Source organism: Schistocerca gregaria, chromosome 3 (genome assembly GCF_023897955.1).
Source record: "Schistocerca gregaria isolate iqSchGreg1 chromosome 3, iqSchGreg1.2, whole genome shotgun sequence".
Lineage (NCBI taxonomy): Eukaryota > Metazoa > Arthropoda > Insecta > Orthoptera > Acrididae > Schistocerca > Schistocerca gregaria.
In genome coordinates this window covers 33,895,001-33,921,304 of record NC_064922.1, presented here as the reverse complement: position 1 = coordinate 33,921,304, position 26,304 = coordinate 33,895,001, and the positions used below count along the sequence as shown (strand labels likewise).

Here is a 26,304-nt window from a genome sequence, read left to right as displayed (position 1 = left end):
TACATCACGTTAATCAGAAAATCGGTAATTTACATCTGCAGCGGAGAAAAATTCCGTTCCGCCCAGCGTACGGCTCGAACCCACGACCCTGTGATTAAGAGTCTCATGCTCCACCGACTGAGCTAGCCGTGCTGCCTCGTTGGATACCTGCTAGGTAGCAGATCACACAGTACTCGTTTGGGTTGCTTGGTCCCATACAGAATCTCTCCATGCTGCCTAATGTTTTCCTAACGTCACACTCGTCACGTACTTCACTTTTATTTCATAATCATTTCTGAGAGGTAAAGGAATTGCATGAGAATCTGCAGAGCTAGCGGCGTCAAAATAAAAACACATACTTGACGTGACTCAAAAGCCGAACGAGTTACTTTCCGACGTTGTTTCAGATGTGCAACTGCCAGTCAAACCTCGCGGTGAGGGCACTCTTCCGACCATTTCGCTAGTTAACAACGGTCTTGTTTTGTGTGTTCTAAGCTCAAGTCCATCTCCAAGCACAAAATGGTCAACAGCAACATTCAGACGGTATCGTACTGCACAATTGCTACATTAAAACGGTATGTTTGTTTTTCAGAACTGGAAAAACACGACCGTGACAGGATTCGAACCTGCAATCTTCGGATCCGAAGTCCGACGCCTTATCCATTAGGCCACACACTGACGACCAAGTATAACTTATATACGACTCATCTCGTAACGCTCACACCCCCTGAGGAATTGTGTTTTCGTTCCACACAGCCGCTGCCCCTTACTCTTTCCCACCCATTCGTTACATTCAACCACTTACGAGACCGACCAAAAATAGGAAAACAAGACTACACACATTGAGCATTCGGAATCGATGGCAGGGTGTCCCTCGTCGCATTTGCTACGATGGCCATTTGCTACTTCTGCAGAAGCGGCGGCGGCGACGGCGGCAACGACGACGACGACGACGACGACGACGACGACGACCGCGAGAGGCTCAGAGATTTGTGAGAAATACATCTATAAAATGTAATTCAGACTGCCTCGTCCCACCTTATGCCGTACCGCTTTGGCAAATGCTTTATCTGCGCCATTCGCCTTAATCACATCTGAGAGTAATTCTTAATAAAGCGCCTCTCGCTAATTGTTCGTCATCACAGATACTGTTTGCTATACGCCCATGACGCGCAACTGATTTCCAAAATTCGTCTTCCTCCTGTGAGGATGGAACTCACGACTCCTGGTTTAGTAGACCAGTGCTCTACCACTGAGCTAAAGAGGCACGGCCTAGCGGAACTTTTGCGTACTTCGTCCGTACGGTCGTCTGAATCATCCGACTTCAGCTGACAACACTTCATATTTTCGACTAATATTTGCAGCTATGGCGACCCATTACTGCTTAGCTACACATCTGACACGTAGCCGATGTTCTCTCCAAACAAAACCACCTGCACTTCAGAACATGACTTTCACACATGTCTACAAAATCACCTTCACCTTCAAATACAGTTTTCTTGCGACTGATTGAGACGTAGGCAAATTTTAAAGTTGCTATTTCCATTACATCACGTTAATCAGAAAATCGGTAATTTACATCTGCAGCGGAGAAAAACTCCGTTCCGCCCAGCGTAGGGCTCGAACCCACGACCCTGTGATTGAGAGTCTCATGCTCTACCGACTGAGCTAGCCGTGCTGCCTCGTTGGATACCTGCTGGGTAGCAGATCACACAGTACTCGTTTGGGTTGGTTGGTCCCATACAGAATCTCTCCATGCTGCCTAATGTTTTCCTAACGTCACACTCGTCACGTACTTCACTTTTATTTCATAATCATTTCTGAGAGGTAAAGGAATTGCATGACAATCTGCAGAGCTAGCGGCGTCAAAATTAACACACATACTTGACGTGACTCAAAAGCCGAACGAGTTACTTTCCGACGTTGTTTTAGATGTGCAAGTGCCAGTCAAACCTCGCGGTGAGGGCACTCTGTCGACCATTTCGCTAGTTAACACCGGTCTTGTTGTGTGTGATTCAAGCTCAAGACCATCTCCAAGCACAAAATGGTCAACAGCAACATTCAGACGGTTTCGTACTGCACAATTGCTACATTAAACCGTTATGTTTGTTTTTCAGAACTGGAAAAACACGACCGTGACAGGATTCGAACCTGCAATCTTCGGATCCGAAGTCCGACGCCTTATCCATTAGGCCACACAGTCACTAACGACCAAGTACAACTTATATACGACTCATCTCGAAACGCTCACACCCCCTGAGTAATTGTGTTTTCGTTCCACACAGAAGCTGCCCCTTACTCTTTCCCACCCATTCGTTACATTCAACCTCTTACGAGACCGACCAAACATAGACAGGAAAACAAGACCACACACATTGCGCATTCGGAATCGATGGCAGGGTGTCCCTCGTCGCATTTGCTACGATGGCCATTTGCTACTTCTGCAGAAGCGGCGGCGGCGACGGCGGCAACGACGACGACGACGACGACGACGACGACGACGACGACGACGACGACCGCGAGAGGCTCAGAGATTTGTGAGAAATACATCTATAAAATGTAATTCAGACTGCCTCGTCCCACCTTACGCCGTACCGCTTTGGCAAATGCTTTATCTGCGCCATTCGCCTTAATCACATCTGAGAGTAATTCTTAATAAAGCGCCTCTCGCTAATTGTTCGTCATCACAGATACTGTTTGCTATACGCCCATGACGCGCAACTGATTTCCAAAATTCGTCTTCCTCCTGTGAGGATGGAACTCACGACTCCTGGTTTAGTAGACCAGTGCTCTACCACTGAGCTAAAGAGGCACGGCCTAGCGGAACTTTTGCGTACTTCGTCCGTACGGTCGTCTGAATCATCCGACTTCAGCTGACAACACTTCATATTTTCGACTAATATTTGCAGCTATGGCGACCCATTACTGCTTGGCTACACATCTGACACGTAGCCGATGTTCTCTCCAAACAAAACCACCTGCACTTCAGAACATGACTTTCACACATGTCTACAAAATCACCTTCACCTTCAAATACAGTTTTCTTGCGACTGATTGAGACGTAGGCAAATTTTAAAGTTGCTATTTCCATTACATCACGTTAATCAGAAAATCGGTAATTTACATCTGCAGCGGAGAAAAACTCCGTTCCGCCCAGCGTAGGGCTCGAACCCACGACCCGGTGATTGAGAGTCTCATGCTCTACCGACTGAGCTAGCCGTGCTGCCTCGTTGGATACCTGCTGGGTAGCAGATCACACAGTACTCGTTTGGGTTGGTTGGTCCCATACAGAATCTCTCCATGCTGCCTAATGTTTTCCTAACGTCACACTCGTCACGTACTTCACTTTTATTTCATAATCATTTCTGAGAGGTAAAGGAATTGCATGACAATCTGCAGAGCTAGCGGCGTCAAAATTAACACACATACTTGACGTGACTCAAAAGCCGAACGAGTTACTTTCCGACGTTGTTTTAGATGTGCAAGTGCCAGTCAAACCTCGCGGTGAGGGCACTCTGTCGACCATTTCGCTAGTTAACACCGGTCTTGTTGTGTGTGATTCAAGCTCAAGACCATCTCCAAGCACAAAATGGTCAACAGCAACATTCAGACGGTTTCGTACTGCACAATTGCTACATTAAACCGTTATGTTTGTTTTTCAGAACTGGAAAAACACGACCGTGACAGGATTCGAACCTGCAATCTTCGGATCCGAAGTCCGACGCCTTATCCATTAGGCCACACGGTCACTGACGACCAAGTATAACTGATATACGACTCATCTCGAAACGCTCACACCCCCTGAGGAATTGTGTTTTCGTTCCACACAGCCGCTGCCCCTTACTCTTTCCCACCCATTCGTTACATTCAACCTCTTACGAGACCGACCAAACATAGACAGGAAAACAAGACCACACACTTTGCGCAATCGGAATCGATGGCAGGGTGTCCCTCGCCGCATTTGCTACGATGGCCATTTGCTACTTCTGCAGAAGCGGTGGCGACGACGACGACGACGACGATGACGACCGCGAGAGGCTCAGAGATTTGTGAGAAATACATCTATAAAATGTAATTCAGACTGCCTCGTCCCACCTTACGCCGTACCGCTTTGGCAAATGCTTTATCTGTGCCATTCGCCTTAATCACATCTGTGAGTAATTCTTAACAAAACGCCTCTCGCTAATTGTTCGTCATCACAGATACTGTTTGCTATACGGCCATGACGCGCAACTGATTTCCAAAATTCGTATTCCTCCTGTGAGGATGGAACTCACGACTCCTGGTTTACTAGACCAGTGCTCTACCACTGAGCTAAAGAGGCGCGGCGTAGCGGAACGTTTGCGTACTTCGTCAGTACGGTCGTCTGAATCATCAGACTTCAGCTGACAACACTTCATATTTTCGACTAATATTTGCAGCTATGGCGACCCATTACTGCTTGGCTACACATCTGACACGTAGCCGATGTTCTCTCCAAACAAAACCACCTGCACTTCAGAACATGACTTTCACACATGTCTACAAAATCACCTTCACCTTCAAATACAGTTTTCTTGCGACTGATTGAGACGTAGGCAAATTTTAAAGTTGCTATTTCCATTACATCACGGTAATCAGAAAATCGGTAAATTACATCTGCAGCGGAGAAAAATTCCGTTCCGCCCAGCGTAGGGCTCGAACTCACGACCCCGTGATTAAGAGTCTCATGCTCTACCGACTGAGCTAGCCGTGCTGCCTCGTTTGGTACCTGCTGGGTAGCAGATCACACAGTACTCGTTTGGGTTGGTTGGTCCCATACAGAATCTCTCCATGCTGCCTAATGTTTTCCTAACGTCACACTCGTCACGTACTTCACTTTTATTTCATAATCATTTCTGAGAAGTAAAGGAATTGCATGACAATCTGCAGAGGTAGCGGCGTCAAGATTAACACACATACTTGACGTGACTCAAAAGCCGAACGAGTTACTTTCCGACGTTGTTTTAGATGTGCAAGTGCCAGTCACACCCCGCGGTGAGGACACTCTGCCTACCATTTCGCTAGTTAACACCGGTCTTGGTGTGTGTGTTTCAAGCTCAAGTCCATCTCCAAGCACAAAATGGTCAACAGCAACATTCAGACGGTTTCGTACTGCACAATAGCCACATTAAAACGGTATGTTTGTTTTTCAGAACTGGAAAAACACGACGGTGACAGGATTCGAACCTGCAATCTTCGGATCCGAAGTCCGACGCCTTATCCATTAGGCCACACAGTCACTGACTACCGAGTATAACTTATATACGACTCATCTCAAAACGCTCACACCCCCTGAGGAATTGTGTTTTCGTTCCACACAGCCGCTGCCCCTTACTCTTTCCCACCCATTCGTTACATTCAACCTCTTACGAGTCCGACCAAACATAGACAGGAAAACAAGACCACACACTTTGCGCAATCGGAATCGATGGCAGGGTGTCCCTCGCCGCATTTGCTACGATGGCCATTTGCTACTTCTGCAGAAGCGGCGCCGACGACGACGACGACGACGACGACGACGACGACGACGACGACGACCGCGAGAGGCTCAGAGATTTGTGAGAAATACATCTATAAAATGTAATTCAGACTGCCTCGTCCCACCTTATGCTGTACCGCTTTGGCAAATGCTTTAGATAGAATACAGCTGAAGTCAGTGAATCTTCCCACTGATTTCGGAGCCCTGCGTGACCTGGTGAAGAAAGTATTTGAGAGAAGAGGTGAAGAGTTCAAGCTGGACGAAATTTATGCACAGGCTGTCCTAGCTAATGGTAGAGTAGCATTCGACTTTAACAAATCATGGCCTGAATGTTACTTTCACACTTATTTTCCTTAATGACAACCCTAAATTCAATCACGGTAGGGCAGCTAAACACTCATAATAGTCGGCTGGTCATGCAGGAACTCCGAAAAGTAGTGGAGGAGAGGAGACTAGATGTAGTCTGTCTACAGGAGCCATACTACTGGGCCGGGCAAATATCATTCATGTCGAAAACATGGCAAACCATTTTTACAGGAGAGGAGCCAAGGGCGTTAATAGTAATAACAAATAAGGCCCTCAGAGCCACAAAAATAGCGCAACTCTCTGATTGCCACTGTAACGTCATCGAGTTGCAGTCACCCGCCGGGATATTATATATTGTTAATATGTACTTTCAGTACGGGGGAAATTTCGAACATTTCATAGAACATCTCTCTAGGGTAATGATGGCGTTACGTGGGCGTAAGGTAATAGTCACAGCAGACATGAACGCGAAATCCCCCCTATGGCACAGCGGCACCAGGGACGAAAATGGTGAAAGGGCAGAGGAAGCAATAATGGCGTCACAGCTGGTGGTAGTAAATAAAGCAGGGAACCCCCCCACCTATGCGGGAGGAGGGGGACAAGGCACCAACATCGATGTGACGTTAGCATCACCGAATGCTATAAACCTCATCCACAGCTGGAATGTGATAGAGCACGCTACCACAAGCGATCACAACTTGATTACTTTCTGCATAGGAGATGAAGAGTGCCGCTGGGACCTGGGGTGGGAGATTCAATACAACTTTCATAAGACAAATTGGGAATGCCTGGCTCAGGAGTGTGACGTTCCTCCGTTGCCTGAGGGTGGCCTGGATGTCGACAGGTACGCCGAAGAACTGGTAGGCTCCATCGTTAGGGCGGTAAAGGTCGCCGTGCCAACCAGGAGGAGGGCCGTGGCGGCCGCACCATCACCATGGACTGCCGAACTGGAAGGTATGCGTCGGTCTGTTAGACGGGCGAGGAGGTATTACCAGCGAAGTGCCGTCTGGCAAGAGAAGCAATACTGGCTGCAGCGTTACAGAGATGAGAAAGAAAATTTTCAAAGGGAATTAAAGGAAGTAAGAACAAGGAGTTGGGAGAAGTATGTGCTAAATCAGCTCGATACCGATCCCTGGGGAATTCCCTACAAACTCGTAAGGGAAAAGGTTAAATCCCCCGCGGTTCTCTCGACCATCCGAGATGGAGACCGAGTGACAGAGTCGTGGAAGGAAACTGCTGAAGTTCTTCTGCGCACTCTGCTACCGGACGATGATGAACATGATGATGATGACTCTCAAAGGCAAATCCGCAGGGAAGATTCTCTAGAATATACCAATGATACTAGAGTGTACCCTTTCTCTGAAGCAGAAGTCGCAGCACATATCAAATCATTAAAGAAGGGGAAGGCGCCAGGACCGGACGGCATTGTAGCGGAGGTGGTACAGTTCCTCGCCCCACAGCTGGTGGCTCCTCTAATGCGGCTCTTCAATGAGTGTCTCACAGCTGGGAAATTTCCGAGAGTATGGAAGACTGCAAATGTAGTGATCATACAAAAAGGAAAGGACAAGGACCCCATGGATCCCAAATCCTATAGACCTATATGCCTGTTAGACATCATGGGGAAGCTGCTGGAGAGGCTGCTGGCGGACAGACTGACAGCACATAGGATGCTGCGTGGAATGAGTGACAGGCAGTTCGGCTTTAGGCCGGGGCGATCAGCGTCTGACGCAATCGCCCTGGCGGCTGAGGTCTGTGGCTCATCCACGCACAAGTATGTCGTAGGCATCATGTTGGACATCAGTGGCGCCTTTGACAACCTCTGGTGGCCCTCGCTCTTCTCGCGTTTGCGTGAGATGGAGTGTCCAGGGCCCCTGTATGGCTGTCTGAGGAGCTATTGCATGGACAGGGAGGTCTGGCTATCATCGCCTAGCGAGAGAGTAAGTAAGACCTGTACGAAGGGGTGCCCTCAGGGATCGGTCCTGGGGCCACTCTTTTGGGATGTAAACATAGAGCCCCTGTTAGTCAGGTTACAACAATGTAGAGATGTGCTAGACGTGATAGCCTACGCTGACGACCTCCTCTTGCTGGTAGGTGGCCTTAGCCGAGAAGACTTAGAGCCAAAAGTGGAAAGGTCAATGCAAATTCTCCAGGAATGGTGCCGAGAGGCAAAAATGAAAATTGCACCACACAAATCAACATATCTTCTACTAAAAGGCAGTCTGATAAGAAATCCAACTGTCAGGATTGCGGGAGCCCCAGTTCTCCGGCGACGCGAAGCTAGGTATCTTGGAGTAGTAATAGACGAAAAATGGAATTACGCGACGCACATAGAAATGATTGCACAGCGCGCGATAGAAATCCTTAATAACCTAATAAACATAGGACACAAAAGATTTCACTTACCCCCCCACCTTATAAAATTATATCATAATAGTATTCTGACTTCCTTAGTAGGGTATGCCAGCGGGGTCTGGGCACACAGGCTCACGAGGGTGGCGCCTGCCATGGCCGTGAGGAGGGTGCAGCGAAGTATGCTACTAAGGTCTGCTGGGGCATACAGAACTACTCCTGGGGGGGCGTTGCTAGTTATTATGGGATTATATCCCCTTGATATAAAAATTAGGGAGCAGGCAGCGTGGTATTGGGTAACAAAGGGCAAAATTGAAAAGACTAGGGAAATCATGGGTGTGCAAGTAGGGGACAAATACGCAATCAAGAGAAGGGGGGAGGAACTATGGCAAAGTCAGTGGGAAGGGGAAGGAACAGGGAGACGAGTTTTTGAGTTACTTCCAGATGTTGCAGAAAGATTAAAAATGGGATACTTTCAGCCAAGTAGGGGTCTGCTGCACTTCCTGACAGGACATGGGCCATATCCGGCATACCTTTGCCGATTTGGTAAACAGGCGACACCAGCGTGTGACTGTGGTGCTCCGGAAGGAACTCCCGAACACGTCATCTACAACTGCACGTTGTATGATGGAGTGGCAAATGAACTTAGAGCGCAACTTCCTAGCCAAGATACATATACCTTGCTGCGGCGTGCCGACACATTCAAAGTCCTCAACAGTCTGGCAAATGAGATCTCGATGAAAGTCATGAGGGACTTTATTAGGGCAAGGAACTAATCAAGTACCAAACCGAACTTGACCAAGCTGCACCTGCTCTACCGCCAGGCGCGGATCTGGCCAGCCATTTCATGGCTGGAATCCGCCGCGTCTTCGGACAAGGATGGCAGGTGCACTACCCGGACTTGGAATTATCGCACAACTATTTTTTGAGTAGAAAGTAGCTTAAGTAAGAACTAGAAATACTAACATACAAATAAGGTAGGGACTGCAGTGAAGTAAAAGTCGTGGCCAGCCCAGTGCCAGGGGCACGCCCACTGGGGTTAGCTCGGTGGGCAGGCTAAACAACAGTAGGTTTGTATGTATAACTTCTGGCACATACTGTAACACTGCAGATCACACTAGCTAGTCATGTAAGGTAGTCTAACAAGTGGCTTATTAATCATGCCCGTAGTTAGTGCCGGACAAGTAATACACTGCCAATTAGTAGTTTGTATTAAGGACCCACTAATTATTTGAGGTGGTGGGTTAATAGTATGGGAATAGTTTCTTGTATTTGACTTTTGTATCATACTTATTTATATATTAAGATGTTGTATAATTACATTAATGTTGTGTCGTATTATTAATAAAGGTGGTTCTTTTTTTTTTAAAAAAAAAAAATGCTTTATCTGCGCCATTCGCCTTAATCACATCTGAGAGTAATTCTTAATAAAACGCCTCTCACTAATTGTTCGTCATCACAGATACTGTTTGCTATACGGCCATGACGCGCAACTGATTTCCAAAATTCGTCTTCCTCCTGTGAGGATGGAACTCACGACTCCTGGTTTACTAGACCAGTGCTCTACCACTGAGCTAAAGAGGCACGGCCTAGCGTAACTTTTGCGTACTTCGTCCATACGGTCGTCTGAATCATCCGACTTCAGCTGACAACACTTCATATTTTCGACTAATATTTGCAGCTATGGCGACCCATTACTGCTTGGCTACACATCTGACACGTAGCCGATGTTCTCTCCAAACAAAACCACCTGCACTTCAGAACATGACTTTCACACATGTCTACAAAATCACCTTCACCTTCAAATACAGTTATCTTGCGACTGATTGAGACGTAGGCAAATTTTAAAGTTGCTATTTCCATTACATCACGTTAATCAGAAAATCGGTAAATTACTTCTGCAGCGGAGAAAAATTCCGTTCCGCCCAGCGTAGGTCTCGAACTCACGACCCCGTGATTAAGAGTCTAATGCTCTAGCGACTGAGCTAGCCGTGCTGCCTCGTTGGGTACCTGCTGGGTAGCAGATCACACAGTACTCGTTTGGGTTGGTTGGTCCCATACAGAATCTCTCCATGCTGCCTAATGTTTTCCTAACGTCACACTCGTCACGTACTTCACTTTTATTTCATAATCATTTCTGAGAGGTAAAGGAATTGCATGACAATCTGCACACATACTTGACGTGACTCAAAAGCCGAACGAGTTACTTTCCGACGTTGTTTTAGATGTGCAAGTGCCAGTCAAACCTCGCGGTGAGGGCACTCTGCCGACCATTTCGCTAGTTAACACCGGTCTTGTTGTGTGTGTTTCAAACTCAAGTCCATCTCCAAGCACAAAATGGTCAACAGCAACATTCAGACGGTTTCGTACTGCACAATTGCTACATTAAAACGGTATGTTTGTTTTTCAGAACTGGAAAAACACGACCGTGACAGGATTCGAACCTGCAATCTTCGGATCCGAAGTCCGACGCCTTATCCATTAGGCCACACAGTCACTAACGACCAAGTACAACTTATATACGACTCATCTCGAAACGCTCACACCCCCTGAGTAATTGTGTTTTCGTTCCACACAGCCGCTGCCCCTTACTCTTTCCCACCCATTCGTTACATTCAACCTCTTACGAGACCGACCAAACATAGACAGGAAAACAAGACCACACACATTGCGCATTCGGAATCGATGGCAGGGTGTCCCTCGTCGCATTTGCTACGATGGCCATTTGCTACTTCTGCAGAAGCGGCGGCGGCGACGGCGGCAACGACGACGACGACGACGACGACGACGACGACGACGACGACGACCGCGAGAGGCTCAGAGATTTGTGAGAAATACATCTATAAAATGTAATTCAGACTGCCTCGTCCCACCTTATGCCGTACCGCTTTGGCAAATGCTTTATCTGCGCCATTCGCCTTAATCACATCTGAGAGTAATTCTTAATAAAACGCCTCTCGCTAATTGTTCGTCATCACAGATACTGTTTGCTATACGGCCATGACGCGCAACTGATTTCCAAAATTCGTCTTCCTCCTGTGAGGATGGAACTCACGACTCCTGGTTTACTAGACCAGTGCTCTACCACTGAGCTAAAGAGGCACGGCCTAGCGGAACTTTTGCGTACTTCGTCCGTACGGTCGTCTGAATCATCCGACTTCAGCTGACAACACTTCATATTTTCGACTAATATTTGCAGCTATGGCGACCCATTACTGCTTGGCTACACATCTGACACGTAGCCGATGTTCTCTCCAAACAAAACCACCTGCACTTCAGAACATGACTTTCACACATGTCTACAAAATCACCTTCACCTTCAAATACAGTTTTCTTGCGACTGATGGAGACGTAGGCAAATTTTAAAGTTGCTATTTCCATTACATCACGTTAATCAGAAAATCGGTAATTTACATCTGCAGCGGAGAAAAACTCCGTTCCGCCCAGCGTAGGGCTCGAACCCACGACCCTGTGATTGAGAGTTTCATGCTCTACCGACTGAGCTAGCCGTGCTGCCTCGTTGGATACCTGCTGGGTAGCAGATCACACAGTACTCGTTTGGGTTGGTTGGTCCCATACAGAATCTCTCCATGCTGCCTAATGTTTTCCTAACGTCACACTCGTCACGTACTTCACTTTTATTTCATAATCATTTCCGAGAGGTAAAGGAATTGCATGACAATCTGCAGAGCTAGCGGCGTCAAAATTAACACACATACTTGACGTGACTCAAAAGCCGAACGAGTTACTTTCCGACGTTGTTTTAGATGTGCAAGAGCCAGTCAAACCTCGCGGTGAGGGCACTCTGTCGACCATTTCGCTAGTAAACACCGGTCTTGTTGTGTGTGATTCAAGCTCAAGACCATCTCCAAGCACAAAATGGTCAACAGCAACATTCAGACCTTTTCGTACTGCACAATTGCTACATTAAAACGTTATGTGTGTTTTTCAGAACTGGAAAAACACGACCGTGATAGGATTCGAACCTGCAATCTTCGGATCCGAAGTCCGACGCCTTATCCATTAGGCCACACGGTCACTGACGACCAAGTATAACTGATATACGACTCATCTCGAAACGCTCACACCCCCTGAGGAATTGTGTTTTCGTTCCACACAGCCGCTGCCCCTTACTCTTTCCCACCCATTCGTTACATTCAACCTCTTACGAGACCGACCAAACATAGACAGGAAAACAAGACCACACACTTTGCGCAATCGGAATCGATGGCAGGGTGTCCCTCGCCGCATTTGCTACGATGGCCATTTGCTACTTCTGCAGAAGCGGCAGCGACGACGACGACCTCGAGAGGCTCAGAGATTTGTGAGAAATACATCTATAAAATGTAATTCAGACTGCCTCGTCCCACCTTACGCCGTACCGCTTTGGCAAATGCTTTATCCGCGCCATTCGCCTTAATCACATCTGAGAGTAATTCTTAATAAAACGCCTCTCACTAATTGTTCGTCATCACAGATACTGTTTGCTATACGGCCATGACGCGCAACTGATTTCCAAAATTCGTCTTCCTCCTGTGAGGATGGAACTCACGACTCCTGGTTTACTAGACCAGTGCTCTACCACTGAGCTAAAGAGGCACGGCCTAGCGTAAGTTTTGCGTACTTCGTCCATACGGTCGTCTGAATCATCCGACTTCAGCTGACAACACTTCATATTTTCGACTAATATTTGCAGCTATGGCGACCCATTACTGCTTGGCTACACATCTGACACGTAGCCGATGTTCTCTCCAAACAAAACCACCTGCACTTCAGAACATGACTTTCACACATGTCTACAAAATCACCTTCACCTTCAAATACAGTTATCTTGCGACTGATTGAGACGTAGGCAAATTTTAAAGTTGCTATTTCCATTACATCACGTTAATCAGAAAATCGGTAAATTACATCTGCAGCGGAGAAAAATTCCGTTCCGCCCAGCGTAGGTCTCGAACTCACGACCCCGTGATTAAGAGTCTAATGCTCTAGCGACTGAGCTAGCCGTGCTGCCTCGTTGGGTACCTGCTGGGTAGCAGATCACACAGTACTCGTTTGGGTTGGTTGGTCCCATACAGAATCTCTCCATGCTGCCTAATGTTTTCCTAACGTCACACTCGTCACGTACTTCACTTTTATTTCATAATCATTTCTGAGAGGTAAAGGAATTGCATGACAATCTGCACACATACTTGACGTGACTCAAAAGCCGAACGAGTTACTTTCCGACGTTGTTTTAGATGTGCAAGTGCCAGTCAAACCTCGCGGTGAGGGCACTCTGCCGACCATTTCGCTAGTTAACACCGGCCTTGTTGTGTGTGTTCCAAGCTCAAGTACATCTCCAAGAACAAAATGGTCAACAGCAACATTCAGACGCTTCCGTACTGCACAATTGCTACATTAAAACTGTATGTTTGTTTTTCAGAACTGGAAAAACACGACCGTGACAGGATTCGAACCTGCAATCTTCGGATCCGAAGTCCGACGCCTTATCCATTAGGCCACACGGTCACTGACGACAAAGTATAACTGATATACGACTCATCTCGAAACGCTCACACCCCCTGAGGAATTGTGTTTTCGTTCCACACAGCCGCTGCCCCTTACTCTTTCCCACCCATTCGTTACATTCAACCTCTTACGAGACCGACCAAAAATAGACAGGAAAACAAGACTACACACTTTGCGCATTCGGAATCGATGGCAGGGTGTCCCTCGCCGCATTTGCTACGATGGCCATTTGCTACTTCTGCAGAAGCGGTGGCGACGACGACGACGACGACGACGACGACCGCGAGAGGCTCAGAGATTTGTGAGAAATACATCTATAAAATGTAATTCAGACTGCCTCGTCCCACCTTACGCCGTACCGCTTTGGCAAATGCTTTATCTGTGCCATTCGCCTTAATCACATCTGTGAGTAATTCTTAACAAAACGCCTCTCGCTAATTGTTCGTCATCACAGATACTGTTTGCTATACGGCCATGACGCGCAACTGATTTCCAAAATTCGTCTTCCTCCTGTGAGGATGGAACTCACGACTCCTGGTTTACTAGACCAGTGCTCTACCACTGAGCTAAAGAGGCGCGGCGTAGCGGAACTTTAGCGTACTTCGTCAGTACGGTCGTCTGAATCATCAGACTTCAGCTGACAACACTTCATATTTTCGACTAATATTTGCAGCTATGGCGACCCATTACTGCTTGGCTACACATCTGACACGTAGCCGATGTTCTCTCCAAACAAAACCACCTGCACTTCAGAACATGACTTTCACACATGTCTACAAAATCACCTTCACCTTCAAATACAGTTATCTTGCGACTGATTGAGACGTAGGCAAATTTTAAAGTTGCTATTTCCATTACATCACGTTAATCAGAAAATCGGTAAATTACATCTGCAGCGGAGAAAAATTCCGTTCCGCCCAGCGTAGGTCTCGAACTCACGACCCCGTGATTAAGAGTCTAATGCTCTAGCGACTGAGCTAGCCGTGCTGCCTCGTTGGGTACCTGCTGGGTAGCAGATCACACAGTGCTCGTTTGGGTTGGTTGGTCCCATACAGAATCTCTCCATGCTGCCTAATGTTTTCCTAACGTCACACTCGTCACGTACTTCACTTTTATTTCATAATCATTTCTGAGAGGTAAAGGAATTGCATGACAATCTGCAGAGGTAGCGGCGTCAAGATTAACACACATACTTGACGTGACTCAAAAGCCGAACGAGTTACTTTCCGACGTTGTTTTAGATGTGCAAGTGCCAGTCACACCCCGCGGTGAGGACACTCTGCCTACCATTTCGCTAGTTAACACCGGTCTTGGTGTGTGTGTTTCAAGCTCAAGTCCATCTCCAAGCACAAAATGGTCAACAGCAACATTCAGACGGTTTCGTACTGCACAATAGCCACATTAAAACGGTATGTTTGTTTTTCAGAACTGGAAAAACACGACGGTGACAGGATTCGAACCTGCAATCTTCGGATCCGAAGTCCGACGCCTTATCCATTAGGCCACACAGTCACTGACTACCGAGTATAACTTATATACGACTCATCTCAAAACGCTCACACCCCCTGAGGAATTGTGTTTTCGTTCCACACAGCCGCTGCCCCTTACTCTTTCCCACCCATTCGTTACATTCAACCTCTTACGAGTCCGACCAAACATAGACAGGAAAACAAGACCACACACTTTGCGCAATCGGAATCGATGGCAGGGTGTCCCTCGCCGCATTTGCTACGATGGCCATTTGCTACTTCTGCAGAAGCGGCGCCGACGACGACGACGACGACGACGACGACCTCGAGAGGCTCAGAGATTTGTGAGAAACCCATCTATAAAATGTAATTCAGACTGCCTCGTCCCACCTTATGCCGTACCGCTTTGGCAAACGCTTTATCAGCGCCATTCGCCTTAATCACATCTGAGAGTAATTCTTAATAAAACGCCTCTCGCTAATTGTTCGTCATCACAGATAGTGTTTGCTATACGGCCATGACGCGCAACTGATTTCCAAAATTCGTCTTCCTTCTGTGAGGATGGAACTCACGACTCCTGGTTTACTAGACCAGTGCTCTACCACTGAGCTAAAGAGGCGCGGCCTAGCGGAACTTTTGCGTACTTCGTCCGTACGGTCGTCTGAATCATCAGACTTCAGCTGACAACACTTCATATTTTTGCAGCTATGGCGACCCATTACTGCTTGGCTACACATCTAACACGTAGCCGATGTTCTCTCCAAACAAAACCACCTGCACTTCAGAACATGACTTTCACACATGTCTACAAAATCACCTTCACGTTCAAATACAGTTTTCTTGCGACTGATTGAGACGTATTCAAATTTTAAAGTTGCTATTTCCATTACATCACGTTAATCAGAAAATCGGTAATTTACATCTACAGCGGAGAAAAATACCGTTCCGCCCAGCGTAGGGCACGAACCCACGACCCTGTGATTAAGAGTCTCATGCTCTACCGACTGAGCTAGCCGTGCTGCCTCGTTGGATACCTGCTAGGTAGCAGATCACACAGTACTCGTTTGGGTTGGTTGGTCCCATACAGTATCTCTCCATGCTGCCTAATGTTTTCCTAACGTCACACTCGTCACGTACTTCACTTTTATTTCATAATCATTTCTGAGATGTAAAGGAATTGCATGACAATCTGCAGAGCTAGCGGCGTCAAAATTAACACACATACTTGACGTGACTCAAAAGCCGAACGAGTTACTTTCCGACGTTGTTTTAGATGTGCAAGTGCCAGTCAAACCTCGCGGTGAGGGCACTCTGTCGACCATTTCGCTAGTTAACACCGGTCTTGTTGTGTGTGATTCAAGCTCAAGACCATCTCCAAGCACAAAATGGTCAACAGCAACATTCAGACGGTTTCGTACTGCACAATTGCTACATTAAAACGTTATGTTTGTTTTTCAGAACTGGAAAAACACGACCGTGACAGGATTCGAACCTGCAATCTTCGGATCCGAAGTCCGACGCATTATCCATTACGCCACACGGTCACTGACGACCAAGTATAACTTATATACGACTCATCTCGAAACGCTCACACCCCCTGAGGAATTGTGTTTTCGTTCCACACAGCCGCTGCCCCTTACTCTTTCCCACCCATTCGTTACATTCAACCTCTTACGAGACCGACCAAACATAGACAGGAAAACAAGACCACACTTTGCGCAATCGGAATCGATGGCAGGGTGTCCCTCGCCGCATTTGCTACGATGGCCATTTGCTACTTCTGCAGAATCGGCGGCGGCGGCGGCGACGACGACGACGACGACGACGACGACGACGACGACGACGACCTCGAGAGGCTCAGAGATTTGTGAGAAATACATCTATAAAATGTAATTCAGACTGCCTCGTCCCACCTTACGCCGTACCGCTTTGGCACATGCTTTATCAGCGCCATCCGCCTTAATCACATCTGAGAGTAATTCTTAATAAAACGCCTCTCGCTAATTGTTCGTCATCACAGATACTGTTTGCTATACGGCCATGACGCGCAACTGATTTCCAAAATTCGTCTTCCTCCTGTGAGGATGAAACTCACGACTCCTGGTTTACTAGACCAGTGCTCTACCACTTAGCTAAAGACGCGCGGCCTAGCGGAACTTTTGCGTACTTCGTCCGTACGGTCGTCTGAATCATCAGACTTCAGCTGACAACACTTCATATTTTCGACTAATATTTGCAGCTATGGCGACCCATTACTGCTTGGCTACACATCTGACACGTAGCCGATGTTCTCTCCAAACAAAACCACCTGCACTTCAGAACATGACTTTCACACATGTCTACAAAATCACCTTCACCTTCAAATACAGTTTTCTTGCGACTGATGGAGACGTAGGCAAATTTTAAAGTTGCTATTTCCATTACATCACGTTAATCAGAAAATCGGTAATTTACATCTGTTGTGGAGAAAAATTCCGGTCCGCCCAGCGTAGGGCTCGAACTCACGACCCTGTGATTAAGAGTCTACATCTACATCTACATCCGTACTCCGCAAGCCACCTGACGGTGTGTGGCGGAGGGTACCCTGAGTACCTCTATCGGTTCTCCCTTCTATTCCAGTCTCGTATTGTACGTGGAAAGAAGGATTGTCGGTATGCTTCTGTGTGGGCTCTAATCTCTCTGATTTTATCCTCATGGTCTCTTCGCGAGATATACGTAGGAGGGAGCTATATACTGCTTGACTCTTCGGTGAAGGTATGTTCTCGAAACTTCAACAAAAGCCCGTACCGAGCTACTGAGCGTCTCTCCTGCAGAGTCTTCCACTGGAGTTTATCTATCATCTCCGTAACGCTTTCGCAATTACTAAATGATCCTGTAACGAAGCGCGCTGCTCTCCGTTGGATCTTCTCTATCTCTTCTATCAACCCTACCTGGTGCGGATCCCACACTGCTGAGCAGTATTCAAGCATTGGGCGAACAAGCGTACTGTAACCTACTTCCTTTGTTGTCGGATTGCATTTCCTTAGGATTCTTCCAATGAATCTCAGTCTGGCATCTGCTTTACCGACGATCAACTTTATATGATCATTCCATTTTAAATCACTCCTAATGCGTACTCCCAGATAATTTATGGAATTAACTGCTTCCAGTTGCTGACCTGCTATTTTGTAGCTAAATGATAAGGGACCTACCTTTCTATGTATTCGCATCACATTACACTTCGCTACATTGAGATTCAATTGCCATTCCGTGCACCATGCGTCAATTCGCTGCAGATCCTCCTGCATTTCAGTACAATTTTCCATTGTTGCAACCTCTCGATACACCACAGCATCATCTGCAAAAAGCCTCAGTGAACTTCCGATGTCATCCACCAGGTCATTTATGTATATTGTGAATAGCAACGGTCCTATGACACTCCCCTGTGGCACACCTGAAATCACTCTTACTTCGGAAGACTTCTCTCCATTGAGAATGACGTGCTGCGTTCTGTTATCTAGGAACTCCTCAATCCAATCACACAATTGATCTGATAGTCCGTATGCTCTTACTTTGTTCATTAAACGACTGTGCTAGCCGTGCTGCCTCGTTGGGTACCTGCTGGGTAGCAGATCACACAGTACTCGTTTGGGTTGGTTGGTCCCATACAGAATCTCTCCATGCTGCCTAATGTTTTCCTAACGTCACACTCGTCACGTACTTCACTTTTATTTCATAATCATTTCTGAGAGGTAAAGGAATTGCATGACAATCTGCAGAGCTAGCGGCGTCAAAATTAACACACATACTTGACGTGACTCAAAAGCCGAACGAGTTACTTTCCGACGTTGTTTTAGATGTGCAAGTGCCAGTCAAACCTCGCGGTGAGGGCACTCTGCCGACCATTTCGCTAGTTAACACCGGTCTTGTTGTGTGTGTTTCAAGCTCAAGACCATCTCCAAGCACAAAATGGTCAACAGCAACATTCAGACGGTTTCGTACTGCACAATTGCTACATTAAAACGGTATGTTTGTTTTTCAGAACTGGAAAAACACGACCGTGACATGATTCGAACCTGCAATCTTCGGATCCGAAGTCCGACGCCTTATCCATTAGGCCACACGGTCACTGACCACGAAGTATAACTAATATACGACTCATCTCAAAACGCTCACACCCCCTGAGGAATTGTGATTTCGTTCCACACAGCCGCTGCCCCTTACTCTTTCCCACCCATTCGTTACATTCAACCTCTTACGAGAACGACGAAAAATAGACAGGAAAACAAGACCACACACTTTGCGCAATCGGAATCGATGGCAGGGTGTCCCTCGCCGCATTTGCTACGATGGCCATTTGCTACTTCTGCAGAAGCGGCGGCGGCGACGACGACGACGACGACGACGACGAACGCGAGAGGCTCAGAGATTTGTGAGAAATACATCTATGAAATGTAATTCAGACTGCCTCGTCCCACCTTATGCCGTACCGCTTTGGCAAATGCTTTTATCAGCGCCATTCGCCTTAATCACATCTGAGAGTAATTCTTAATAAAACGCCTCTCGCTAATTGTTCGTCATCACAGATACTGTTTGCTATACGGCCATGACGCGCAACTGATTTCCAAAATTCGTCCTCCTCCTGTAAGGATGGAACTCACGACTCCTTGTTTACTAGACCAGTGCTCTACCACTGAGCTAAAGAGGCGCGGCCTAGCGGAACTTTTGCGTACTTCGTCCGTACGGTCGTCTGAATCATCAGATTTCAGCTGACTACACTTCATATTTTTGAGTAATATTTGCAGCTATGGCGACCCATTACTGCTTGGCTACACATCTGACACGTAGCCGATGTTCTCTCCAAACAAAACCACCTGCACTTCAGAACATGACTTTCACACATGTCTACAAAATCACCTTCACCTTCAAATACATTTATCTTGCGACTGATTGAGACGTAGGCAAATTTTAAATTTGCTATTTCCATTACATCACGTTAATCAGAAAATCGGTAAATTACATCTGCAGCAGAGAAAAATTCCGTTCCGCCCAGCATAGGGCTCGAACTCACGACCCCGTGATTAAGAGTCTAATGCTCTACCGACTCAGCTAGCCGTGCTGCCTCGTTGGGTACCTGCTGGGTAGCAGATCACACAGTACTCGTTTGGGTTGGTTGGTCCCATACAGAATCTCTCCATTCTGCCTAATGTTTTCCTAACGTCACACTCGTCACGTACTTCTCTTTTATTTCATAATCATTTCTGAGAGGTAAAGGAATTGTATGACAATCTGCAGAGCTAGCGGCGTCAAAATTAACACACATACTTGACGTGACTCAAAAGCCGAACGAGTTACTTTCCGACGTTGTTTTAGATGAGCAAGTGCCAGTCAAACCTCGCGGTGAGGGCACTCTGCCGACCATTTCGCTAGTTATCACCGGACTTGTTGTGTGTGTTTCAAGCTCAAGACCATCTCCAAGCACAAAATGATCAACAGCAACATTCAGAAGGTTTCGAACTGCACAATAGCTACATTAAAACGGTATGTTTCTTTTTCAGGACTGGAAAAACACGACCGTGACAGGATTCGAACCTGCAATCTTCGGATCCGAAGTTCGACGCCTTATCCATTAGGCCACAGGGTCACTGACGACCAAGTATAACTTATATACGACTCATCTCGAAACGCTCACACCCCCTGAGGAATTGTGTTTTCGTTCCACACAGCCGCTGCCCCTTACTCTTTCCCACCCATTCGTTACATTCAACCTCTTACGAGACCGACCAAATATAGACTGGCAAACAAGACCACACACTTTGTCCATTCGGAATCATAGGCAGGGTGTCCGTCGCCGCATTTGCTACGATGCAAATTTGCTACGTTTGCAGAAGCGGCGACGACGACGACTGCGAGAGGCTCTTAGATTTGTGAGAAATACATCTATAAAATGTAATTCAGACTGCCTCGTCCCACCTTATGCCGTACCGCTTTGGCATATGCTTTATCTGCGCCATTCGCCTTAATCACATCTGAGAGTAATTCTTAATAAAAAGCCTCTCGCCAATTGTTCGTCATCAGAGATACTGTTTGCTATACGGCCATGACGCGCTCCTGATTTCCAAAATTCGTCTTCCTCCTCTGAGGATGGAACTCACGTCTCCTGGTTTACTACACCAGTGCTCTACCACTGAGCTAAAGAGGCGCGGCCTAGCGGAACTTTTGCGTACTTCGTCCGTACGGTCGTCTGAATCATCAGACTTCAGCTGACAACACTTCATATTTTCGACTAATATTTGCAGCTATGGCGACCCATTACTGCTTGGCTACACATCTGACACGTAGCCGATTTTCTCTCCAAACAAAACCACCTGCACTTCAGAACATGACTTTCACACATGTCTGCAAAATCACCTTCACCTTCAAATACAGTTTTCTTGCGACTGATGGAGACGTAGGCAAATTTTAAAGGTGCTATTTCCATTACATCACGTTAATCAGAAATTCGGTTATTTACATCTGCAGCGGAAAAAAAATCCGTTCCGCCCAACGTAGGGCTCCAACCCACGACCGGGAGATTAAGAGTCTCATGCTCTACCGACTAAGCTAGCTGTGCTGCCTCGTTGGGTACCTGCTGGGTAGCAGATCACACAGTACTCGTTAGGGTTGGTTGGTCCCATACAGAATCTCTCCATGCTGCCTAATGTTTTCCTAACGTCACACTCGTCACGTACTTCACTTTTATTTCATAATCATTTCTGAGAGGTAAAGGAATTGCATGAGAATCTGCAGAGCTAGCGGCGTCAAAATGAAAACACATACTTGACGTGACTCAAAAGCCGAACGAGTTACTTTCCGACGTTGTTTTAGATGTGCAAGTGCCAGTCAAACCTCGCGGTGAGGGCACTCTGCCGACCATTTCGCTAGTTAACACCGGCCTTGTTGTGTGTGTTTCAAGCTCAAGACCATCTCCAAGCACAAAATGATCAACAGCAACATTCAGAAGGTTTGGTACTGCACAATAGCTACATTAAAACGGTATGTTTCTTTTTCAGGACTTGAAAAACACGACCGTGACAGGATTCGAACCTGCAATCTTCGGACGCCTTATCCATTAGGCCACACGGTCACTGACGACCAAGTCTAACTTATATACGACTCATCTTGAAACGCTCACACCCCCTGAGGAATTGTGTTTTCGTTCCACACAGCCGCTGCCCCTTACTGTTTCCCACCCATTCGTTACATTCATCCTCTTACGAGACCGACCAAACATAGACAGGAAAACAAGACCACACACTTTGCGCATTCGGAATCGATGGCAGGGTGTCCCTCGCCGCATTTGCTACGATGGCCTTTTGCTACTTCTGCAGAAGCGGCAACGACGACGACGACCGAGAGAGGCTCAGAGATTTGTGAGAAATACATCTATAAAATGTAATTCAGACTGCCTCGTCCCACCTTATGCCGTACCGCTTTGGCAAATGCTTTATCTGCGCCATTCGCCTTAATCACATCTGAGAGTAATTCTTAATAAAACGCCTGTCGCTAATTCTCCGTCATCACAGATACTGTTTACTATACGGCCATGACGCGCAACTGATTTCCAAATTTCGTCTTCCTCCTGTGAGGATGGAACTCACGACTCCTGGTTTATTAGACCAGTGCTCTACCACTGAGATAAAGATGCGGGGCTTAGCGGAACTTTTGCGTACTTCGTCCGTACGGTCGTCTGAATCATCAGACTTCAGCTGACGACACTTCATATTTTCGACTAATATTTGCAGCTATGGCGACCCATTACTGCATGGCTACACATCTGACACGTCGCCGATGTTCTCTCCAAACAAAACCACCTGCACTTCAGAACATGACTTTCACACATGTCTACAAAATCACCTTCACCTTCAAATACAGTTTTCTTCCGACTGATTGAGACGTAGGCAAATTTTAAAGGTGCTATTTCCATTACATCACGTTAATCAGAAAATCGGTTATTTACATCTGCAGCGGAAAAAAATTCCGTTCCGCCCAACGTAGGGCTCGAACCCACGACCGTGAGATTAAGAGTCTCATGCTCTACCGACTAAGCTAGCTGTGCTGCCTCGCTGGGTACCTGCTGGGTAGCAGATCACACAGTACTCGTTAGGGTTGGTTGGTCCCATACAGAATCTCTCCATGCTGCCTAATGTTTTCCTAACGTCACGCTCGTCACGTACTTCACTTTTATTTCATAATCATTTCTGAGAGGTAAAGGAATTGCACGAGAATCTGCAGAGCTAGCGGCGTCAAAATAAAAACACATACTTGACGTGACTCAAAAGCCGAACGAGTTACTTTCCGACGTTGTTTTAGATGTGCAAGTGCCAGTCAAACCTCGCGGTGAGGGCACTCTGCCGACCATTTCGCTAGTTAACACCGGCCTTGTTGTGTGTGTTTCAAGCTCAAGACCATCTCCAAGCACAAAATGATCAACAGCAACATTCAGAAGTTTTCGTACTGCACAATAGCTACGTTGAAACGGTATGTTTATTTTTCAGAACTGGAAAAACACGACTGTGAGAGGATTCGAACCTGCAATCTTCGGATCCGAAGTCCGACGCCTTATCCATTAGGCCACAGGGTCACTGACGACCAAGTTTAACTTATATACGACTCATCTCGAAACGCTCACACCCCGTGAGGAGTTGTGTTTTCGTTCCACACAGCCGCTGCTCCTTACTCTTTCCCACCCATTCGTTACATTCAACCTCTTACGAGACCGACCAAATATAGACAGGAAAACAAGACCACACACTTTGTGGATTCGGAATCATAGGCAGGGTGTCCATCGCCGCATCTGCTACGATGGAAATTTGCTACTTTTGCAGAAGCGGCGACGACGACGACGACGACGACGACCGCGAGAGGCTCTTAGATTTGTGAGAAATACATCTATAAAATGTAATTCAGACTGCCTCGTCCCACCTTATGCCGTACCGTTTTTTTTTTTTTTTTTCCTTTATTGTGATTTTAATACCTGTGACAAACAGGTAGGCCGGCAGCGGACCAGGTATGCCGCTCTTCGGCCTCAGAGTATACACAGAACAGAGATGAGTGAGATATAAAAACAATCAAGACGGCGGGGTACAAACAGTAGACAAAACAGAGTTAAAACGGAGTCGGTCACGTGCGTAGCACAATGGATAAAAGCGGAGAAACACGGTGCACAAACGCAGATGGCAGATGGCCACACGTGAACCAGCGGAGCACAAACGACGAAACACAAACACACTGCAGGAGAGTCGAGGCACAAACATATGCGATGGTCTTCGGCGTAGGACGATGAAAGTAACTGATGGAAGACAGCAGAGTCGTGGCCTGCCAAGGGGAAAAGGTGTGGGGAAGAGGAGAGAGAGGGGGAGGGGAAGATGCCAGTGGAGGAGAGGGATGGAGGAGAAGGGGGAGGGTAGGGGGAGTGGAAGCCCAAGGAGAAAGGGGAGGGGAGGGAGGGAGAGAAGGGAGAGAGGGTGCCCACAGGAAAAGGAGAGGAGAGGGAAGGTAAGGCTCAAAGTTGGTAGGAGGGGTAGATGGAGGGGAGGAGGGCATCATCAGGGAGGGGGAGTTGACGGAAGCCACCGAGGGAGAGGGTGTGGAGGGTGTAAAGATGGAGAGCAGGTGGGATATAGGAATGCAGGCGCGGCAGCGGGTTGGGGTGGGAGAGGATGGGAGAGACAAGAGGGTGTGGAGGATCAAGCTTGCGGGAGGTGTAGAGGATCCGTAACCGTTCGAGGAAAAGGAGGAGGTGCGGGAAGGGAATCAGGTCATAGAGGATCCGCGTGGGGGAAGGGAGACGGATGCGATAGGCGAGGCGGAGCGCATGGCGTTCTAGGATCTGAATGGACTTGTAGAAGGTAGGAGGGGCAGAGATCCAGGCGGGATGAGCATAGCAAAGGATAGGACGGATGAGGGACTTGTAGGTGTAGAGGATGGTGGAAGGGTCCAGACCCCATGTACGGCCAGAAAGGAGCTTAAGGAGGCGGAGGCGGGAGCGTGCCTTGGCTTGGATCGTCCGGAGATGTGGGTTCCAGGAGAGGCGACGGTCGAGGGTGACACCAAGGTACTTGAGAGTAGGTGTGAGGGTGATGGGACGGCCATAAATAGTAAGATAGAAATCAAGGAGACGGAAGGAACGAGTGGTTTTGCCTACAATGATCGCCTGGGTCTTGGAAGGATTGACCTTGAGCAACCACTGGTTACACCAAGTGGTGAACCGGTCAAGATAGGATTGGAGAAGGTGCTGGGAGCGTTGCAGGGTGGGAGCGAGGGCAAGGAAGGCAGTGTCATCGGCGTACTGGAGAAGGTGTAGGGGAGGTGCAGGTGGAGGCATGTCTGCCGTGTAAAGGAGGTAGAGAAGAGGGGAAAGGACGGAACCTTGGGGCACACCGGCGGAGGGGTAGAAGGTGTAGGAATCAGTGTTGTGGATGGTGACATAGGAAGGACGGTGGGAAAGGAAGGAAGCGACCAGACGGACATAGTTGAGAGGAAGAGCAAAGGTTTGGAGCTTGAAAAGGAGACCGGAATGCCACACACGGTCATATGCGCGTTCGAGGTCGAGGGAAAGGAAGATGGCGGAACGACGGGAATTGAGTTGTTCGGAGAGGAGGTGAGTGAGGTGAAGGAGGAGGTCATCGGCTGAGAAGGACGGCCGAAAGCCACATTGGGTAGGGGGGAGGAGGCGGTGTTGGTGAAGGTGCTTGTGTAGGCGGTGGGTAAGAATGGATTCCAGGACCTTGCTGAAGACCGAGGTAAGGCTGATGGGACGGTAGGAGGAGACAGCGGAAGGCGGTTTGTCGGGCTTGAGGAACATCAGGATCCGGGAGGTTTTCCACAGGTCGGGGTAGTAGCCGGTGGACAGGACCACATTGTAGAGCCTGGCCAATGTGGAGAGGAAGGAGGCAGGAGCTTCACGGAGGTGACGGTAAGTAACACGATCGTGACCGGGAGCAGTGTTGCGTTTAGGGCGAAGTGTAGCAATGATATCTTGAGTGGTGATTGGGGTATTTAGTTCTGTGTGTGTGATGTTGTCCAAGTACTGGAAGCCAGGAGCAAGCGGGGGGACAGAGGTATCAGTTCGATCACGGACATCAGGAAAGAGGGAATAATCGAACTGGGGATCGTCAGGGATGGTAAGGATATCGGAGAGGTAGGAGGCGAAATGGTTGGCCTTACTAA

The 26,304-nt window shown here is 47.6% G+C and overlaps 24 non-coding genes across 24 annotated transcripts; all 24 read right to left on the bottom strand.

Annotated features, from left to right (window-relative positions):
* Nucleotides 1-584: 584 nt before the first annotated feature.
* Nucleotides 585-663, bottom strand: Trnar-ucg (transfer RNA arginine (anticodon UCG)). The gene has a single exon. It is a non-coding gene; the product is annotated as a tRNA-Arg (tRNA).
* A 511-nt stretch (nucleotides 664-1,174) lies between these two features.
* Trnas-acu (transfer RNA serine (anticodon ACU)) lies at nucleotides 1,175-1,246 on the bottom strand. The gene has a single exon. It is a non-coding gene; the product is annotated as a tRNA-Ser (tRNA).
* A 338-nt stretch (nucleotides 1,247-1,584) lies between these two features.
* Nucleotides 1,585-1,657, bottom strand: Trnae-cuc (transfer RNA glutamic acid (anticodon CUC)). Its single transcript has one exon. It is a non-coding gene; the product is annotated as a tRNA-Glu (tRNA).
* A 452-nt stretch (nucleotides 1,658-2,109) lies between these two features.
* On the bottom strand, nucleotides 2,110-2,182 carry Trnar-ucg (transfer RNA arginine (anticodon UCG)). The gene has a single exon. It is a non-coding gene; the product is annotated as a tRNA-Arg (tRNA).
* Nucleotides 2,183-2,719: 537 nt separating this feature from the next.
* On the bottom strand, nucleotides 2,720-2,791 carry Trnas-acu (transfer RNA serine (anticodon ACU)). The gene has a single exon. It is a non-coding gene; the product is annotated as a tRNA-Ser (tRNA).
* A 338-nt stretch (nucleotides 2,792-3,129) lies between these two features.
* On the bottom strand, nucleotides 3,130-3,202 carry Trnae-cuc (transfer RNA glutamic acid (anticodon CUC)). The gene has a single exon. It is a non-coding gene; the product is annotated as a tRNA-Glu (tRNA).
* Nucleotides 3,203-3,654: 452 nt separating this feature from the next.
* On the bottom strand, nucleotides 3,655-3,727 carry Trnar-ucg (transfer RNA arginine (anticodon UCG)). The gene has a single exon. It is a non-coding gene; the product is annotated as a tRNA-Arg (tRNA).
* Nucleotides 3,728-4,231: 504 nt separating this feature from the next.
* Nucleotides 4,232-4,303, bottom strand: Trnat-agu (transfer RNA threonine (anticodon AGU)). The gene has a single exon. It is a non-coding gene; the product is annotated as a tRNA-Thr (tRNA).
* Nucleotides 4,304-4,641: 338 nt separating this feature from the next.
* On the bottom strand, nucleotides 4,642-4,714 carry Trnak-cuu (transfer RNA lysine (anticodon CUU)). Its single transcript has one exon. It is a non-coding gene; the product is annotated as a tRNA-Lys (tRNA).
* Nucleotides 4,715-5,166: 452 nt separating this feature from the next.
* Nucleotides 5,167-5,239, bottom strand: Trnar-ucg (transfer RNA arginine (anticodon UCG)). The gene has a single exon. It is a non-coding gene; the product is annotated as a tRNA-Arg (tRNA).
* Nucleotides 5,240-9,646: 4,407 nt separating this feature from the next.
* Trnat-agu (transfer RNA threonine (anticodon AGU)) lies at nucleotides 9,647-9,718 on the bottom strand. Its single transcript has one exon. It is a non-coding gene; the product is annotated as a tRNA-Thr (tRNA).
* An 839-nt stretch (nucleotides 9,719-10,557) lies between these two features.
* On the bottom strand, nucleotides 10,558-10,630 carry Trnar-ucg (transfer RNA arginine (anticodon UCG)). The gene has a single exon. It is a non-coding gene; the product is annotated as a tRNA-Arg (tRNA).
* A 534-nt stretch (nucleotides 10,631-11,164) lies between these two features.
* On the bottom strand, nucleotides 11,165-11,236 carry Trnat-agu (transfer RNA threonine (anticodon AGU)). The gene has a single exon. It is a non-coding gene; the product is annotated as a tRNA-Thr (tRNA).
* Nucleotides 11,237-11,574: 338 nt separating this feature from the next.
* Nucleotides 11,575-11,647, bottom strand: Trnae-cuc (transfer RNA glutamic acid (anticodon CUC)). Its single transcript has one exon. It is a non-coding gene; the product is annotated as a tRNA-Glu (tRNA).
* A 452-nt stretch (nucleotides 11,648-12,099) lies between these two features.
* On the bottom strand, nucleotides 12,100-12,172 carry Trnar-ucg (transfer RNA arginine (anticodon UCG)). The gene has a single exon. It is a non-coding gene; the product is annotated as a tRNA-Arg (tRNA).
* Nucleotides 12,173-12,661: 489 nt separating this feature from the next.
* Nucleotides 12,662-12,733, bottom strand: Trnat-agu (transfer RNA threonine (anticodon AGU)). The gene has a single exon. It is a non-coding gene; the product is annotated as a tRNA-Thr (tRNA).
* An 839-nt stretch (nucleotides 12,734-13,572) lies between these two features.
* Trnar-ucg (transfer RNA arginine (anticodon UCG)) lies at nucleotides 13,573-13,645 on the bottom strand. Its single transcript has one exon. It is a non-coding gene; the product is annotated as a tRNA-Arg (tRNA).
* Nucleotides 13,646-14,149: 504 nt separating this feature from the next.
* Trnat-agu (transfer RNA threonine (anticodon AGU)) lies at nucleotides 14,150-14,221 on the bottom strand. The gene has a single exon. It is a non-coding gene; the product is annotated as a tRNA-Thr (tRNA).
* Nucleotides 14,222-15,084: 863 nt separating this feature from the next.
* Trnar-ucg (transfer RNA arginine (anticodon UCG)) lies at nucleotides 15,085-15,157 on the bottom strand. Its single transcript has one exon. It is a non-coding gene; the product is annotated as a tRNA-Arg (tRNA).
* A 903-nt stretch (nucleotides 15,158-16,060) lies between these two features.
* On the bottom strand, nucleotides 16,061-16,133 carry Trnak-cuu (transfer RNA lysine (anticodon CUU)). Its single transcript has one exon. It is a non-coding gene; the product is annotated as a tRNA-Lys (tRNA).
* Nucleotides 16,134-16,585: 452 nt separating this feature from the next.
* On the bottom strand, nucleotides 16,586-16,658 carry Trnar-ucg (transfer RNA arginine (anticodon UCG)). The gene has a single exon. It is a non-coding gene; the product is annotated as a tRNA-Arg (tRNA).
* Nucleotides 16,659-19,148: 2,490 nt separating this feature from the next.
* Trnar-ucg (transfer RNA arginine (anticodon UCG)) lies at nucleotides 19,149-19,221 on the bottom strand. Its single transcript has one exon. It is a non-coding gene; the product is annotated as a tRNA-Arg (tRNA).
* Nucleotides 19,222-20,664: 1,443 nt separating this feature from the next.
* Nucleotides 20,665-20,737, bottom strand: Trnar-ucg (transfer RNA arginine (anticodon UCG)). The gene has a single exon. It is a non-coding gene; the product is annotated as a tRNA-Arg (tRNA).
* Nucleotides 20,738-23,118: 2,381 nt separating this feature from the next.
* On the bottom strand, nucleotides 23,119-23,191 carry Trnak-cuu (transfer RNA lysine (anticodon CUU)). Its single transcript has one exon. It is a non-coding gene; the product is annotated as a tRNA-Lys (tRNA).
* Nucleotides 23,192-26,304: the final 3,113 nt, after the last annotated feature.